Here is a 20,648-nt window from a genome sequence, read left to right as displayed (position 1 = left end):
CTTAAACACCATTCTAGTTCACCGTTTCTTTACCCTTCTTTCAAATATTTTCTGTTGAGCCACTTCAGATCATTTTTCTTCTGCCAGAACTCTCTTTACTTGTTCATTAATACATATCTGTACTCTTAGTTTTTGTTTTCCTGAAGAAGTTACTTTTTTTTAAGAAAAATATATTTGCTAGGTATAGAATTCTAGGCTAGCATATTGTTTTCCAGTACTATTGAAACAAATGATTTTTCTAATACCTTTTTAGGCTTCTTTTTTTTTTTTTTTGTCTTTATCAGCAGTGTAATTATGAGGGACCTATGTGTGGATTGCTTTATATGTGCACATTTTTGTGGTAGGAAAAATTTATTGAATCTATGATTTGATGTATTCTACCAGCATTTGAAAATCTTTATACCCAGTACTTTTATAAATATGTATTTTGCCCTGTTACCTCTATTCTTCTGAGCTTCCAATTACATGTATGTTAGTCCCATGCCCCATATATCTTTACACTCCTTTCTGTACTTTTCATACTTTTTTGTTCTCTGCTTATATTAGGATTCTTTTGTGTACCGTATAAATGTAAGTTTTATGTATTTTTAATTACTTCATATTAACTCAGAACAGTGTCTTCTTGGGCTAAAAACTCACATTTAGATGTCAGACATACAATGATGTCCATGGGCTCATTGTTTTCTTTGTTTCCATCTCTCATGTTACTCTCCCCCTGCCAGAATGTGAGTCTTTATTTTAACTGTTACTTTTTTTGTTATAATATCACATAACTTATTTTTTTTAAGTTTATTTATTTTGAAAGAGAGCGAGCACAAGCAGGGTAGGGACAGAGAGAGGGAAGAGAGAGAATCCCAAGCAGGCTGCACATTGTCATGGCAGAGACAGATGTAGGGCTTGAACTTCTGAACCATGAGTTCATGACCTGAGCTGAAATCAAGATTCAGATGCTTAAGTGACTGAGCCACTTAGGTGCCCCTCACACAATTTATTTTTAAATAAATCTCACCTTAGAAATAATTTTCCTTGATTTTGCTTCTCCTTAATAGATTATGATTACAGGCATAGCTTGGAAATCTTGCGGGTTTGGTTCCAGACCATCACAATAAAGCAGATACCCTAATAAAGCAAGTCAAATGAATTGTTTTGGTTTCCCAGTACACATGAAAGTTACGTTTACACTATCCTGTAGTCTATTAATTGCTCAATAGCATTATGTCCAAAAATCAATGTACATACTTTAATCAAAAACACTTTATCACAAAGGGTGCCTGGATGGCTCAGTCAGTTAAGCATCGAACTCTTGATTTTGGCTCAGGTCATGATCTCACGGTTCATGAGATCAAGTCCGCATCAGGCTCTAGGCTTACTTAGGATTCTCTCTCTCTCACTTTCTATCTGACTCTCCCCCACTCACACTTGCTCTCTCTCTCTCTCTCTCTCTCTCAAAATAAATAACTTTAAAATAATACTTTATCGCTGAAAAATGCTAATCATTATCTGAGCCTTCAGTGAGTCATAATCTTTTTGCTGGTGGAGGGTCTTGCCTGGATGTTACCGGCTGCTTTGGCTGCTGACTGACCACAGTGATGGTTGCTGAAGGTTGAAGTGGCTGTAGCAATTTCCTTAAGAAAGACAGCAATGAATTTTGCCTAACGAATGACCCTTTCACTTGAACACTTGAGGCCATTGAAATTGACCTAATTTCAATATTGTTGTGTCTCAGGGAATGGAGAGCACCAAGCAGAGGGAGAGAAATGGGGGAACAGCCAGTTGGTGGAAGAGTCAGAACACACACATTTATTAAGTTCACTGTCTTGATGTGGTTTGTGGTACCCCAAAACAAGTACAGAAGTAACACCAATGATCACTGATTGGAACTCAATATAACAAGTCTAATAATGAAGTTTGAAATATCATGAGAATTGCCAAAATGATACCTAGAGATACAAAGTAAGCAAATGCTCTTGGAAAAAAATGGCACTGAGGGACTTGCTTGACATGGGATAGCTACAAACCTTCTATTTGTAAACATGTGATATCTGCAAAGTGTAATAAAGTGAAGTGCAATAAAACAATGTATGCCTGTAATTGTGTATAATACTATAAACTTGGTGTTTGAAATGCCTATGAATAGTTCTTTATAAACATTTCCAAAGGTTTTATATTTTTATTTTTACTCAATTTTTAATTGCTTAAAATTTATTAATCTTCTTGTGTAAAAGACAGACATTTAAGTGACTGTTATCTTCATCTTGCTGAAAATACTAAAAGTATCACATATTTCTTTTGACTGTCAAAGTTTAAAAGATTCAAATGCAGTTATAAAACCATCTGCAATGCTCTATGCTGAATTAGAAAATTAATACTGCACACTAATTAAGTGAGCTGAGTGTTAGCATTGCTCATATGAAATACCTACATAATCAAACAAAATTATATGAGATAATACATATTTGTTACTAAACACTAGTCTTTTTTTAAATACTTTAAGATTTCTGTTGCATATCTGCATTAGACGATAAAATAATTTTATAGATAGCATTCTATAAATATGATGGCTTTGATCCTCCGATCTTCTAGTTTATAATATTCAATATCTTCCAATTTTTGATTAAATTTAAAGATATCTGAAAATAAACATTAAAATATATCATTATAATCCATTTCCTGCATGAACATATGTTATTTATATACCTCTAACAGCAACTGCAGTCTACAATCTATTTTGGGTGTGATGTGATCAGTCTGCCCTTTCAAGTTCTTATTTATTGATGAGACAATTTTCAAAGTATTACACATTTTCAATCATATAAAACTTTTATCACAGAAATGTATGATACACACTTTTTGAAATGAAATGTAAAATATTTCCTCAAAAATGACTAAATAAAAAAATTTAGATTACAAAGTGCATAAAAAATTTATAATCACCATTGTGAGAATAAGAACCTTAACTATTGGCTTACCAAAATATCTACCCCATACCAAGTGAAACAAACTAAAGAAACAAAACATAGAAGAAAATATCAACATTGAGAACAAGATACTCCAACTCACTCACATGTCATGTGAGTTCAGCCCAATTATAAAATAAACCACCATGCTGACTCCCCTAGCATGACTCATCCTAGGCTCTTGCTCTGTGGGGCCATCTTCCTTACTCTGCTCTGCTCTGACTCTGATATCCCACCCCATGGAAAAGTTCTCTCACCCAGCTCTCTAACTCCATGCAGCAGTCCACCCTCCTCCATGTGGGTACCATTTTCAGTTCAGTCAACCTCTGACATTTATTGTAGCCTACCCCTTACCCCTAGCCCCTCATTGGTAAATTATTTGCCATCCTTAGCCGGGCTAGTCATGTGGAAGACATTTTTACTTCACTTCATCACTGACCCCCATATCCCAAGCTGTCTCCCCAAGTGGACACAAGTGTTTTCACTCTCCTTGGGGCTTGCTTTCCTCTACTGGATAAGGTTGCCATTTGTAAATACCTTTCTTAGTCTTCTCCAGTGTGGACATAGGAATCTTGGGACCTCACGTTTCTCTACAACCAAGCACGGTCAGCTACCTTGTATGGCCTCACCTAATATGTTTAGAATTGAGTTATTCTTGATTGGATGATAGTAATATATCAATACTAATTTTCAGGTTTTGATGATTGTTTTGCGGTTATATAAAAGAACGCTCCATAACACAACCATGTCCCATGTACCACTAAATGCCCCAGAAACCACCAAAATACTTGTTTTCTATCCTCCCCAGCAGTAATCACCTAAAATCTGAAATTCCAGCTTCTAATCTTGTGTATTCAAACAAATTCAAACAATGACTTTCTTGTAATTGTTAATACATTCATGGATAACCAGCCACAAAGCTCCAGCTCATCTTTTTGTAGGTCTCTTCTCTCCAGAATTTTAGCCCTTCTGGTCCATCTTGCTTTATTAGTTTTAAATGTCTCTAAATAGGTAACTTTTGTGGAGAAGTTTTGGCTTTTTAAGTTCCTTTAAATGGGAATGATGATTTCCTTTAGTTAGTCCATGCAGCCTAAAAGTGGAAGTCCCATTTTCAACAAGTTTGAACTCATTTCACCTCATTATGACTTGGCCTCTTAAGGCTTGCAACACAACACTGTTTTATGCATCATGTTATATATACATTAACTGTCAACAAAATCCTACCTTTCAGGAAGATGGAAAATTTTATAAAAGTAAAAGATAGCACGCTTCCAACTTTATTTATGATGTGATACTAAACCAGCTTTTTGGTGGGGGGTGGGGTCAATCTTGGCATAACTCACATCAAATATACATATTGCAAATAAAATAGAAATAAGTTATGTACATCGGTACACCTTATTGGCATTGTTTTAAAAGCTGTGTTCTTTTATTTAAATTAAAAACATTGATTTACATAATTAGTATATCCCAGTTTGGCTTATCTCTTTCCTAGGCTTCCAGATTTGGCAAAGAAACAAACTAACAAATGTCGCATATGCAGACAAATTTGAATTTCATGAAATAATTGGGACATACTTATTTTTTTGAGCAGGGGAAGGGCAGAGGAAGAGGAAGGGCGAGAATTCCCCCCACACACAGACTCCCCTCCCCTGATGCCCCATCTCTGATGTGGGGTTCCATCTCACCACCATAAGATCATGACCTGAACCATTATCAAGAGTCAGGTGCTTAACCAACTAAGCCACCCAGGCGCCCTTAATTGGGACATACTTAAATTTTAAACTGTATTTTGTTTAAGTGAAACTTAAATGTAACTAAGTGTCCTACATTCCATTTGGCAAACCTACCCCCTCCCTACAGCCAGGAATATATGCTGTTCAGAGCAAACAAGTGGGTATTTCCCAGTCAATTTATATTTAAATAGAAAAAAATCAGAAAAAGCTGACAGTTAATCAACCTGAATAATAGAAAATAAAAATGCCACTGTGAAGAATATAGTAGGACTTCCAAGACTTTAAGGATCAATAACTTGTCAGGAAGACCCTATGGAAAAAAAAGCTTAGTGTGTCTAATAAAGCAAACGGCATTATATTGTCATCTTATGCCAAGTCTTACCTCATTTGTGGGTTGTTTAAATATGCTTTAGTATAAACAGGAACGAGTTCTGAAGCACACTCTAATTTGACACTCAGAGACTGAAGTGAGTGAGCGTACAGCCTAGCATGAGGATGAATGGGCAGAAGTAAAAGCACTTTCTGTAAGGTTGTAGTGTGTTAATTACCGGAAGAACTGGCATGAAATAAGTTGACTTAGTTGGTGGACAGTTTAACTGATTTGTTTTCATCAGCTATGCTAAGTCACAAAGTTGTGGTTTCCTTTAGTCTGTTAAGTAAAGACACTGTGTATCAAACAATTTTGTACTCGAAGGACATTTAGGTTAGTCCATAAAAATTAGTTTCTCTTTATGGTGCCACACTTTGCAAGAGAAGATGTTAAAATGAAAATTCATGAAACACTCTGATCATGAAATCTATTCTTGAGCATACTGTTAAGGAATTTTTTCCTATATTCTCAAGAAATGAGAATTCCTTAAAGACTTTACCTCCTTTATAGCAGTTTTTTTTTTAGTTCATTTATTTTTATGCACTTTTCAATTTCCTATGGCATATTTTCTAATTGTTTTCCTCACTATTATACTTCCAAATCCCAACCTGCCCTGATGCATCAACAAGTGAATGCTCCTTCCAACTTACTGAGAAAATACACAAGCATGAAATTCCCATCTTCCTCTCTCTCCACTTGAAAATATATATGCAATAAAATCCTTTTCTCTCTCTCACACTTTAACGCTCTGCATAGTTTCCACAAGTGGCAAATAAATGTAGGAAAGTTATAAAGGCATAAAGTATAAGATATAAGATTTAATAAATGTTAACATTTGGGGTAGTTAATACAAGGTATCATTATTGTATTGTAACAAGAAAGAATAGTATTTGATATTATATTCAGATGAGAAACTATCACAGTTTAAATGACTTCCCCAAAGTCACACAGAAGAAATCAAAATTGAATTTAGGGAATTTAAAATACCTAAGTTTATGCGGCACCTGGGTGGCTTGGTCAGTTGGGCGTCCAACTTCGGCTAGGGTCATGATCTCGCACTTCATGGGTTTGAGTCCCACATCAGGCTCTGTGGGGGATAGCTCAGAGCCTGGAGCCTGCTTCAGGGTCTGTGTCTCCCTCTCTCTCTATCCCTCCCCTGCTCGCACTCTGTCTCTGTATCTCAAAAATACACATTAAAAGAATTCTTTAATAAAAAAATAAAATAAAATAAAATAAAATAAAATAAATAAAATAAAATAAAATAAAATAAAATAAAATAAAATAAAATAAAATACCTAAGTTTACTCAGACGTCCCTGAACACACTAAGTATAGATTCCAGGGTCTAAATGCTAGATTTAACCAGATTGAAATCTGGGTCTTTCATAACCTCTGCATTAGAGGAACACTGTCATGTAAATGAGCATAAAGAATAAAGAATGCTGTAGGAACAAACCTCTAAGTCCACATATCTTCTATTAAGTTCTATTAAGCCACTGTGCAAAGACACGGAGTTGTTAATTAATTCAAAGATTATTTGCTCATCAAACAAACATGATTAAGCATATAAACTATGTAAGATACCTGAATAGAATGCATGCTTGCCTCTCAGGAAGGTAATGGAAGAAGAGAGAGTAAAGGAATTTACTCTTAAAGATACTTCTCTAGCCTTGATAACCTTCGGTCATGTCAAGAACCTATCCACACACCTGAAAAAAAAAAAAAAAAAAAAAGCTCACATTTAATAGTAGTGAGAAAACATTGTACCTATGCCTCAAGTTTTGACACACAGAATATGAAAATCAAACTAATAATTTAACGTGCTCATGATGAAGAGCAGATCTTTCACTTCTAGGACTTCGTACTTAGTATTACCTCCACCTGGAATAATTCTTCCTCAGATGCCCGTGTGGTTTCTTCTTTCCTTCACCTTCCAGGTTAGAGCTCTAACATCACTCTGCTAAAATCGGAGCTGTCACCCCCACAGTTTTTATCTCCCTCTTCTGAAACACTCATTTTTACTATTTACTGCATATGTACTATTTTTATTGTTATTTGTTATTGTCTGTCTCTAGCATAAAAGCTCTATAAACACAATATTTTTGTCTCTTTTTTATCCACTGCCATTTTATCGGCATCCTTGAAAAGTGTCTAGTATAAAATAGCTCCTCAATAAAGACTTAAGTTGAATGAATGCTTTGGAACGGGGCGGGGGAGGGGGGGTAGATTTAGAGGACATACAAAAATAAGTCAAAGGAATTTTAAAGGAAATTTTTCATTAGTTAATTAAATGTAATACTTAAAATCCCCCCCAAAAAGAGATTTACAAGTAGTCGATCTTGAAAACTGCAATGATAAGAGCATCCAGGTTTTAACTGCATCCGATTCACTCCACTGATGAGGAAGGGTTTCCTGCCTTGGGGCTATAAGATGGCGGAACACAAAATACCTGACCAACAGCAGTTTATTTGTCCTATATTCTCCCATCCCAGGGCAAAGGGACATTGCCTACCACTTAGGCAACACAGAAGTTATACGTGGGAACCACGTAAACAACCAGGGACCGTGGGGGACAAGTTTTGTACCACCAAGAAAGTGACGTCTTCCCTGGTCCCCACAGGAGGATGTGACTGGCTTGTCTGAATAATTTCATGGGCGGCCAGAGACTCGAAACCCACTTCTCAGGGCTAAGCAGAAACTCTGCCTTGTCTCTTTGGTAAGGAGGGCTGCTTGGCTCTGGGACTTCATCCATAGGACCAGAGAGGTGAGGAGAGCTTGTGGTTAGGTCATTCAAGGTCCTGTGGATTTTACCAAATATCAAGGCAGCACATGTGACTGACATTAAATTTAGACCCTACACAAGCTCATATTGCAGATAATGTGTGTTTTATCTTCAAGGGAGGAAAAGTTCAGGGGTGGGATGGGATAGGAAATTTTAGTGTCCCCTGGGCTATTGTCAACCGTGGATACTTCATGGCCAGTGGCTTACACTGAACATGTCACAGTTGACTGCTATTAACTCAGATCTGAGGATGAAGGAGGAAAGAAGGAAACAGACCTTGCCAACTAAAGGTAAAAAGAAAAATTCTGCAACCTTGCTTATAGAGAAAAAAAACTGTTATTTCCTCTACAAAGAAGGCAGATTGTCTTGAGACTTGTTCTTAACACTAATGCTAGAAGCAATAAAGCAATGACTACTGAGTTTCCAGAGATGAAAAATTAAGGCTTACCCACACATTTTAAAGCCCAAAAGATTTTTCTTTTTTTCTGATGGAGACAATGGAAAATAATTATATATGTTATCAAAATTATATATATATATATATATAATTTTCAAAAATATGGCATCTTTTTTATGCTTACAAAATAAGTAAAAATGCTCTGGTGAAATCGATATTAATTAAAATAAGCAGCTAAAAGTAGGGAAAATGAGTTATTCAATGAAAGATATTGAATGAAATGAGTTAGACATAGAATAATATACATGATTACAAAACACAAAAAAATTACATAAAAGGTTTTAATATTCCGCATTAAATTACCTGACAAAGAAAAGAATCAGAAAACTAAACTTACTAAGTTAAGCATTTTACCTAGGATACAGTCAATACACATATGCAAAACCCTAATTATATTTGAATAGTTAAAGCAGGTTTTAAAGTGTATATAAAATATGTGTTTATAGGTATAGTTATTCACCATTATATATGATCATTTATATGTATATGAAATATGAGCTTATATAAATAATACACACTGACATTCCTGAAATAAGTACACCTTGACATTAGTATCTGTATCAGTTGGTATAGGATTAGGGGTCATTTTATTTTTGTAATATAGTTTTCTAAACTTCCTGCACACATTTAAATAAGAGACATTTTTTTAAATTTCACAAAAGCAGAAAACATATTTGCATCTTTGAATAATTCCTGCAAATATATTTAAAAACAAGTCATTTTCTTCATCTGCTCCCTTAATTTTTGTTCAAGTCCCTTCTGCTTGAATTCTTAAATCTGTTGGCGAGAGGGCTCGCTTATTATGCCCCTGACAGAAATGTTCTTGGTCGAAGATCAATATTATTCTCTTCATCATCCCTCTGCTCTTTTGATCATTGGATCCCAGAGGAGATTCGATCCCCACCTCCACTTGCCCCAGTACCCAAAATATACATAACTCCAAATTCAGAAGTCTGTTTTCAAAATTCCAAGAGTTGCTGTCATTACCTAATGGTAGGTGAAGGGGGTTGGGGGTAATGAAACATTAAGAATGGAGTATTTCCAGGTAAAAAGAGCTGACTCAGGATCTCTAGGGAATAACTGCTTTTCCAAAGACTCTTTTCCTCGTCTCATGTTTGCTTGCATGACTTGGTACTTAGCTCGGAGATGCCTATTTGAATGAAATGTGTTATTTTCACAGTTTGTACATTGTGAGAAGTGCTTCTCCCCATGTGAACCTCACTTCATTGCTGTGCTTGGAAGTTTTAAAAATACAATTTTTTAAATAAATAAGCACTCTCTCAAATATTCTTGAAACACTTGCTCTTTTTAATCTTCATTTTTAATAATAATAAAAAAACCCACTTTGATCCTAGCAAGACTGACATTACCTGTAAGGTTTTACTAAAGTCAACATTCTGTTTTAGCCAATAATTAATTTACTAATGACCATATGTCCCTTTTATACAGAGTATAAAAAACTTCCTTTGGCATTATTTTTTTCATAATTTATTAGCTGTCTACATACTAATTGGTAAAACAAATCAACGCAGTTCCCGGTTCAATGGCTGAAGTGCCTGTGTAAAACAGTCAAAAGCAGCCAGGCAGAAAAGAAGAGAAAGAGGGACGACTTCAGATGCAAAATGTAGGATTTTTTGTGAAACTATTTACACTATTTCTAATATGTCTTAGGGTCAGTTGTTAGGTCACCATTAGACAATTCTAAAGATGAACTATGAGGCACCTCTGATTCTCCTGGAAACTGCTGAGGATTCAGAACCCCGTTTCCCCAGGAAATGCTAATATTGATATTCTTTCCACAATTTAATAGGAGTAAAAGTCAGAATTATTGGTAAAGAGAAGATAAAATGAGCTATTCCATACAAAACCACTGTTCACCACATTAACATATTCTTTTCCATTTGAAAGGATAAAACTAATTACACCCATAATCCCTATTGTCCAGGCAAATACCCTTTTGTCTATAGGACTTGAAGTGCCCACCCACAATGTAGACAAACAAGATGAAATCCACCAAATGTCACCTCCACTTTACTCATCTCTGTCAATATGAAATTGAAAAAGCTCTCTGCACACTCATTAGCTTCTGACCTCTTATTCCCATCTGTCCAATTCGTGAACTCAGCTCATTAGTCTTCTCCTCTCTCCAACCTCTCCTCTCAGTTTATTCCCTGGAATGTCAGTTCACCAAGTACTATGTACCCTCAAACACATTTCTGAATTTCCCCTTTGCATCCATTCCTTAAATTAGGTATGTTTTACCCCCTCGGAATATATCATTTCCTGTAGTCTTTTCAATTGGAACGTTTTTTGTTTGTTTGTTTTGTTTTTTCACATGCCATATATCTTAAATTTGAGCAGAGAATTGGTGTTCTCCTTACTCTTCATTGTTGCTTCTGGATCATTAATTCTTCTCTGTCTTTGGAATTCTCAATATTTAGCCACATACCTGCTCTATACTTGCCCTTAGTGATCCTCAACCACAGTCTCAGGCATTATCCCCTTAGTTACAGACCTTATCAGATAGCCCAGAGCACTTAACTTCCACTCCATTCCTCTCTAGGATATTTCAATGCTCTGTGGACCTCATCTTTCTCCTGAAGATCCTAACATATTCAATTCTAAAGAAGTTTCCTTTATTTTACACTATTATATTACACTATTATATGTGCATGTTGTCATTATCATAAGATGAACTATCTTTTGAACCAATTCAGACTTCCTACTATAACATTTTCCCAACATCAGTAAGAAGTCAAATGTATTGATCTTGCAAATCTTGCTATGTGACTTTCAGCAAGTTATTTAAGTTTTGTATGTCTTTGTTCCCTCATCTGTTGGATGAACATAACAATATTACTTTTCTGATGGATTTGATGTAAGGAATAAATTAATCCATCCAAATAAAATGCTTCAGCAATTCCTGGAAGATAGTAAATGTGCATTAAATATTAGCAATCACTATTATTAATGTTATGATAACTTTCTAATCTTCACTATCATTTTATCATTCTTTCTGTTCTTAATTTATTTAAGGATCACTTTCCTCTCATGGGCACTCGATACCACCCAAAACATCTTTCATTTTATTTACTTATTTTTTCCCCTTGGCAACTATGCTTTTCCAACAGGATGGAGTCAATTTCATTCTACTACAACATTCCTCAATCTCTGGCTCCCATCTCATTTTCAACTGGTGCGTCTGAAAAAAAAGAGAAGGTATCTTTCTGCCATCAAATTTATAACTCATCCATAGTTGTAAGTATATGTATTCTTTTTCCTCCATTTCTTCACTTGTTTATTCTGTTTATTTCTCATTATTCCCATTATGTTCTCGATTAGGAAATTCAACTCTTTAGTGAGAAAGAGTCTTCTGAGTCTGTCTTCTGAATCTTTCCGCTTCCTAACAGAATCATATCCATATTCATTCAGACAAACTCCAGTACAGAGATGAAGAATGAAATGTCTTAAGGGACAAGTAAGTTATTTTCTAATTGTGACAAAGCCAGATGCAGGATAGGCAGTGATAGAGCTCAATGCAAACTCAAGAAGACATATTTCATTCTTTGAACACGCTGCTACCTACCAAACATACTTGAAGGGCAAACTCAGCCAGTAAGAGGCCAATTTATTCTCATATCTCCCAAAGTAAAAACAAACAGGTAAATAAGAATAAGATAGACATGTCCCTTTGCATATCTACCACTATCTCTATAAAAATAGAACACTTGAAATCTATGCCTCCAAAATGTCTTTTTTTGGTGACACTGGACCATTGTTATCTGTCTCTTATTTTGATATGCCCTAGACCTTGTCATTTTTTAATAATCAAAACCACTATTTACTAATTTATTCAAGTCAGAAACCTGGGAATCATACTTTACCTGTTACTTTCACTTAATTACCATGTATAACACAAAAACTTACTAGTGGATTCTACTTTAAAAATATATCTTACTAGATCAACTTCTGGCATGACAGTGTGAGGACCTCCATTGATCTGCTTCCCATTGAAACTAGTGAAACTTATACAAATTAGCCATATAAAGCCCCTGGAAATGTTCCTAAGGATTAAAAGCCAATAAAGAAATATATACTCGGAGCGCCTGGGTGACTCAGTTGGTTAAGTGGCCAACTTCGGCTCAGGTCATGATCTTATGGTCCATGAGTTCGAGCCCCGCGTTGGGCTCTGTGCTGACAGCTCAGAGCTTGGAGCCTGTTTCAGATTCTGTGTCTCCCTCTCTCTGACCCTCCCCCGTTCATGCTCGGTCTCTCTCTGTCTCAAAAATAAATAAACATTAAAAAAAAATTTAAAAAAAAAGAAATATATACTCAAAGAACATCTTCAAAAATTGCTTAATAAAGGTGAGAGTCTGTGATTTTGAACCAACACTACTTCCTCTTTTCTTCTCCCTCCCCCTCATCTCAATGATGTGCCAGCTCCACTCCAGCCTCCACATGGCCAAGACCACAATGATCTATCTCTTCCCAGATCTTAGAGGGATTTTTTCCTGGGGGCAATAAGGTGTCAGTGTTTCTGATCCAGCCTCCAGCTAGATGCACCAAGTCTCAGATGAGGTCATAAAATAAACTTCAATAAGCTTAGAAGAATAGAAAAATATAAAGTATTATTTCCTTTATATATGGAATCTAAGAAACAGAACAAATGAATAAATGACAAAATAAACAACAACAAACAGAAACATATTCATAAGGCCAGAGAACAAACTGGTGGTTACTGGGCAGGAAGAGAGGGCAAGGATGGGCAAAAAAAAGTGAAAGGGATTAAGAAATACAAGCTTCCAATTATTATTTTTTTATTTTTTAAACAAGTTTGTTAATGTTTATTTATTTTTAAGAGAGAGAGAGAGAGAGAGAGAGAGAGAGAGAGAGAGAGAGAGAGGCAGAGAGAGAAGGAGACACAGAATCCAAAGCAGGCTCCAGGCTCTGAGCTGTCAGCACAGGGCCTGATGTGGGGTCCGAACCCACGAACCGCGAAATCATGACCTGAGTCGACATCGGGCACTCAACCGACTGAGCCACCCAGGTGTCCCACTTCCAATTATTTTTAAGAGATGGGGAGGGGTAAATAAAAAAAGAAAGAAATGGTAAACTACCAAATAGGAGAAAATATTTGGAAAAAATTACCTTTGGTAATGGTTGCACATATCTGCAAATATGCTAGAAACAATTAAATTGTACATTTTAAATTGGTAAATTATAAGTATGCAAATTGTATCTCAATAAATTTGCTAAAAATACATATTAAATATATCTACATTTCTATCCACAGCACAATCCATGCCACTATCCTATCTTACTTAAAACTGTAGTATCCCTGTAATATCTTCTTTTACTTATATTTTGCCTACCCCAATGATCTCACTACACAGAAGAGTGCATTTTATTTTTTTTTTTCAGAAGAGTGCATTTTAAATAAATTTTAATTAAAATTTTTTTTAATGTTTATTCATTTTTGAGACAGAGAGACACAAGGCATGAACTGGGAGGGTCAGAGAGAGAGGGAGACACAGAATCCGAAGCAGGCTCCAGGCTCCGAGTTGTCAGCACAGAGCCTGCTGAAGGGCTCGAACTCACAGACCCCGAGATCATGACCTGAACTGAAGTCAGAGGCTTAGCTGACTGAGCCACCCAGGCGCCCCTAAATAAATTTTAATTAAATCACATCACATTGATGCTTAAAACATTTCAATGACTTCTAGTGACATCTAGAAGGGAATACAATCTTCATAAAATAATTATTAGAGCCATATATGATCTGACTTCAACCTAACTTTCCAATATATCAAGCCATTCTTCCATTTTGCTCTTTATGTTTGAGATTATGGCATGCTTCATATCCTCCCCCTTGCCTCTTCTTCCTGGATGCCTGCTCAGTTATGTTGGTATTTTTCCGATTTCCCAGACAGGGCTCCCCTGATCACACAATTTGAATTGGCTTCTCATTTTATATTCTTGTTAATATACTGAAAATTAATGTACTTTGTAGACATATTTTAATATTTGATATTACTTTTAAATGTCTATCCTATTAATTGATATAAGCAGCCTAATCAGAAGGCACTTCCATATCCTCAAAAGCAGGGTGGGGGGCAGGATTGAGGGAAGGGAAAGAAAAAGAAGAGAAAAAAAGAAGAGAAGGAAAAGAAGAAAACACTGGACAAAATACTAATTCTAGACCTAGGTAAAGGAGGTAAGTAAATACATGCAAGCACACCAAACCATACTTTCAATTTTTTAGTACATATAAATTATTTTAAAATAAGAGATGGGAGAACTGAATTCCTACTTCCATAACCCCAAGATTGTAAACTTCAATGGAAAGGAACAAAGTTACTAGAATAATGTCTGGCTTTTAATAGGCATCTAAAATGTTTGCTTAATAAGTGTATGTGCATTATTAAAATTCTATTATTTATGGATTGATGTAAAGTCAATTTCCCTCAGAATATAGAACCAGGAGATTTTTGTCCCTCTTGAATTAAAGGTATGTTCCCATAAATCAAGCAATATAAACTAAATTTGACATCATAACATCATTTTTTCTTATCAACCAAGGGGTTTAAAATGAAATGTAATCATGAAATTCAAGGTATGTATTAACTTAAGTTCATGATCAAATATCTCCTCATTATTTACCTTGTTTTATATGTATATATCATTATTATTTTGATTTTATGCTTATATAAGCAGATGTAACTATGGAAAATGCTATTCCAATGGTTCATGTTGTAAAACAAATTACCTAAAAACTCAGTGCCTTATAACCACTTTATTTAGCTCAAAACTGTATAGATCAGAACATAAGGAAAGTGGGCAAGACTGTATAGGATTGTTATCTGTTGTAAATGGTTCTGCCATCTGAAAGTTTGCTTTGGCTGGACTTTCAAGATGATTTATTCTGAACTGGCAGTTCAACCAGGCTATCAAGCAGAGTGCCTATATGTGATCTCTCCAAGATCTTAAAATATTCCTTCTTCTTACACCATAGCTTAATTCCTCCAGATGAAGCTTTTTAAGAGGCTCCTAATAGTTATTTGCCTTTTATAGCTGGATTCATGGAGAAGAGTCACTTAAGACTCTATTCCTCCAAATTGAGTCTTAAACTTAGTAGTAAACTATCTACTTTCTTTTTTAAGTCAGTTGGAAGAGGGTGCGTGGTGGTCAATGCTTCTCTCAGCTTCAGCACCTTAGACTTTTTGCCAGAGACCATTAGGCTCAGAACGAAGCATTGCCTTCCCTTTCAAGTCCAGAGTCTCTTTTCCATCATTATCACATCTTGCAAGAGACATCCACCAGGATCCTCAGTCTCCCTCCAACCTCCCCAATAATCTTTACTACAGTGTCTTGAATGGCTTTCATGGATCTAACATCAATATGAACTGAAGTGTATTTTCTTTCATAGAAATATAGAAAAAGACTTGGGGGCTGGGGACATTGAGGAAGTTTTAAAATCAGAGTTAACTCTCATTGGTATCAGTAGAGTCTCAGGGGTTCCCAAGTATGTTCCATTGGTGTTTGAAGAGAAAAGTAACTGGGCAGAGGAAAGAGCCAGTGGGTCTTTTGAAATTCTACCTCAACCATGTACCGGGGTATTGCATAGGTCTTTTCAAGAAAGGTTTCTGCTACTAATTTTCTAAAACTGCTAACATACATAATATTCCAATAAATCAATTTAGTTTTCAATGTAACGTTGATGTTACTTGTCCAGAAGTAAATAACCCTGAGGAAAGAGTTCATATTTCATTACTCTTTTGATCCTGTTTAGAGATTTTAATGCTTAGCTGTGCATCTGGTGTTGCAAAGGGAAATGCTGTTGAGATACACTGTTTGGCTAAGTCATTTAACCCAACACTTCAGGTTGGCATTTTGCACAGCTAATACTTTAAAGCTGATATTTCACAAAAATATCTTTTAAAAAAGATGTCCTCTCCGTTATATACTTTTTGTAAAGGTTAAGTGCACCGTGTTTCACTTTTAAGGTGATTCTTGAATTGATAACAAAGTTACTCCCTTGTTTTAGAGATGTCAACCATAATACATGGTTCATTAAAAAATGACCCCCTGGTCTTTCTTGCTCTTAATGTCTTCCTTTTGGTATTTGAAATAAAAACCTGTGCTTGACTCCCTCACCTGAAAAATTTATTGTCATTGACTTTTCTATGTAAGAATTAAGCACTATAATTCATCTGTTTGTACACCACCTAAAATGATTTATTTTTCTGTATAAGTTAAACCAATTGCTGGTTGAGGTTTAGATATGCATGCTTCTTCTAGTTGTTGTAGTTGTTTTCATATATGCATGCTTCTAAATATCTGCCTTTGACCAACCACAGAAGATAACTCAGTGCAGAACATAATGTACTGTTCACCTCCGATAATGTGAAAATATGTATGTTAGCTAATTGTTGGTAGTTCAGATGACATTAGATTATAAGTAATGGTTTATTTTGTAAGGTGCAATCAAATGAAATGTTATACAATTATGTGAATAGTATATAGATTTATTGTGAAATTCCCTGTTCTTAAATCATTGAGTAGTAGATGTCTCCAATTACACAGAAAAATTCAAACACACATACACACACACAGACACATACACATGGACACACACACACTGGTTTAAATAAATGACTTTGAGAACTTTAGAATTCAATCTTAATATGCATACAACACATTGACTTCGGAGTTTTTCAATAATTCCAGCTGAGTGATAGATTATGTCTCCTTTAGGTCCTGAAAATGAATGCAAATTAATGCATTCACTAAAGCAAATTGGTATTAAAGTTTTATTTTATTTTCTTCGTCTGTACCTGACAATCCAAAAAAAAAAAAAAAAAAAAAACAACCAAAACTCTTTTGAACCCTGCATCGGTGTGTTTATGGTATGTGATTTTAATATTGCTGTTTTTCTCTTTTGATCACTGATTGATCCGATTATGATCAGTTGGATTTGTGTACCTTTGAACAAGTATAGATGACAGAAACGATTCCTTACAGACTTTGTTACTATGTACTTAGTGAATGTGAACTTTGGTTAGTGTCATATTCAAAGGATACTTCCTAATCAGTGAAAACATCAGTGCAAACTGCATCGCCCTACCTGAGAGCATAAGAAACCAAGACTCCCACCCAATAACTCCTTTATCAATTGTTTCTCCTTCCCAATCCTTGCTTAGTCTTCCTCTGTTCAAAATACTTGATACTGCAAGAAATCTCCCATTTCTCCACATCAAAGAATATAGGGAGTTTCTGAGCAAAAATTGATAAAATTTCTTCTCTAAAGTATTTTATTCTCTAAAGTGTTTATTAACAATAAATATGTGTCTTTTTTTTTTCTTTTGAAACCAGAACAACAGCAGTTTTTAAAAATCTGTGTTTTCTACCGTGTAGACAGGTCTGCCGTCACTCTTTTGGCTTTTGTTAAACCCAGCCATGTTCTCCCCCACTCAAAACTGCAACTTTCTCTCCAATTCCAAGTGCAGGGTGCAAAATAATGGACTCTATACTTTGTACTCTCTTAAGCAGCATTTGCGTGGTTAAATGCAATTCTGAAAAAGTGAGGATAAAAAAATACAGTATGTTTAATATTTAAGAATATTGGAAGTCTTTATGTTTTATATACCATCACATGGAGGAAGGGGAATATTGATGTTGGCTTCACATATACTTTTCAAATGGACAATATACATCGGAAATAACCTTTCAATTATCAGCCACAGTTAGCTCCATGAAGAACCCTGACTATTTGGCTGGGTTTGAAGCAGTTCTGAAAAAAACCCTTCCTAACCAAACAGCTGGAAATTTATTGCTTTTTCACTTTTCTTAAATGACTTTCACACCAAGTCTCATCTCATCCTAGTAACCACAGTGGGATTTTATATATATATTTTTTTTTTGCTTCAAGTAAGCTTAGATATCTTAAAATTGTAAACAGTCATTTACTCAATTTTATCCTGTCTTTTGACAAACTTCTTGATAGTAATAAGCAATAACATATGATAAATAATTTTACAAGAAATAAAATCCAGTATAATGACTCCAAAACAACATTGACCAGCCAACATTATTCCTCAGAACAAAAGCTCATATTTGAAATAAATGCACTTACGAAAAAAATGATAATTAAAAAAAATATGCCTAGAGAAATCTCCACATGAAAATCAGTTCTGCATCAAATCGGTCATGGAATCTTCCCTGCTAAGTTGTTGTGGCTCTTGCAACAGAATGAAACTCAGAGACAATCTTTTGGATAAGAAAAATTAGATTTGGGGCGCCTGGGTGGCGCAGCCGGTTAAGCGTCCGACTTCAGCCAGGTCACGATCTCGCGGTCCGTGAGTTCGAGCCCCGCGTCAGGCTCTGGGCTGATGGCTCGGAGCCTGGAGCCTGTTTCCGATTCTGTGTCTCCCTCTCTCTCTGCCCCTCCCCCGTTCATGCTCTGTCTCTCTCTGTCCCAAAAATAAATAAAAAACGTTGAAAAAAAAAATTAAAAAAAAAAAAAAAAAAAAAAGAAAAATTAGATTAATGGATGGTTTTCATAAAAACAACATATCCTTAAAAACTGAGGCAAATCCCCAGATACTCTGAATTATTAGATGTTGATCAAACATCGGCACATGTAACCAAAATTTTGATATCCTAACGGTGGTATAATGACAAAAATTCTAGACCGGGAGCTAGGAAAGCTGATTCTGCCACTAATGGGACAGCAGGGCTCAGTTTCATCTGCCTATCAGATATCTGTCATTTCTAACTTTCTGTGAAATTCTGCATTTACATATTATGTACATAAGTATAGCCAGAGAAATGAACAGGGATTCTAAATGCACATTTGTTTTTGTGAGCTATTGCTTTTGCATGTGGATGCTTGTCAACATAGAAACATTTCCTGCCACTTACTATTCTTCCTACACAAATGAACAAGAGCCAGTACACCAATTAGGCTCTAAAAAAAAAAAAAAAAAAAAAATTCACACTTACCTTGACTTCTAATTGTAGTTACTTTTAGGATTGAAACTGGTGATCTCAAATGTAGTAAATGAAATATTTTACCATAGCTGACCAAAACACGTTTCCCACCATGTATCGTTTATCTAATCTCTACCCCAAGTAGATTTTCTGAAATCATCAGAGGTGAAACAATAAATGGCTAAAGTATGCAATACACATCTCAGTGTTAGTTATAATAACAAAAAGGAATTGGTCTTCTTATTAGAAAATGGTTAAAGGGGCGCCTGGGTGGCTCAGTCGGTTGGACGTCCGACTTCAGCTCAGGTCATGATCTCGCAGGTCTGTGAGTTCGAGCCCCGCATCGGGCTCTGTGCTGACAGCTCAGAGCCTGGAGCCTGTTTCGGATTCTGTGTCTCCCTCTCTCTCTGACCTACCCCCGTTCATGCTCTGTCTCTCTCTGTCTCAAAAATGAATAAATGTTAAAAAAAAATTAAAAAAAAAGAAAATGGTTAAAAAGATTATGATTTTTCCATATCATGAAATAATTCATAGGCATTAAATCACAGTTTTGAATCATATTTACTGGTTGGGAAGTGTTGACAGTATGTTGTTAAAGAGATAAAGAATTCAAATTTTAGAGATAACAATGCCAATGGTGCAGGTGTGTGTGCATGTAAATACTCTGGACTTTGTAACAGTAGTGTATGTTTTTTACAATTTTCCTAAACTGTTCTGCATGCTTCTTTCTGCATGATGCTTCAGTGTGGAGTTAGCTGAGCATTAGGGGGTGAGGTTGGAGGAAAATAGAGCAAAGAGCCTAGTTATTAGAAGGCAAGAGGTGAAGTGAGAAATGTGAAGCAGGGGTCCCTAGCAGGATGTGACAAAGGAGAAACCGTGATACATTTCTGCAACTTGTGAACAATCTCTTAGGGATATCAGCTATGCTAAAGAAGGATAGGACAAAAACTGAAAATTCTGCATTTACTCAAGTTTGGGGACTCAGATAACATCAGTTACATATTATTGAAATGAGAGCTGGGGAACCTGGACTCGTGTGCATTGCATGAAAATCATGGAGCAGTTTTGACACCTTACTAGCTCAAAAGCAAAATGCTTGAAACATAATATAGCATTTTATCTATTGTCTCATTATAGCAATCTAATTTATGAAAGCTAGAATGTCCTCTTGTTTTCATTTCATGGCGTCCATTTATTTTCTACTGACTAAATGACAAGGTTTTGTTCCTAAATCATGGTAAGTAACTATAAAACTTCAGTTTTTCCCTGATTTTACTGGTCATTTCTATTTAAAAAAAAAATTAACAGTAATTATTCAAGTAGACCTGGTCTAATCCTGGACTATATTTAATATGTTT

Source organism: Panthera onca, chromosome C2 (assembly GCF_046562875.1).
Source record: "Panthera onca isolate mPanOnc1 chromosome C2, mPanOnc1 haplotype 2, whole genome shotgun sequence".
Classification (NCBI taxonomy): Eukaryota; Metazoa; Chordata; class Mammalia; order Carnivora; family Felidae; genus Panthera; species Panthera onca.
This window is presented reverse-complemented; position numbering follows the sequence as displayed.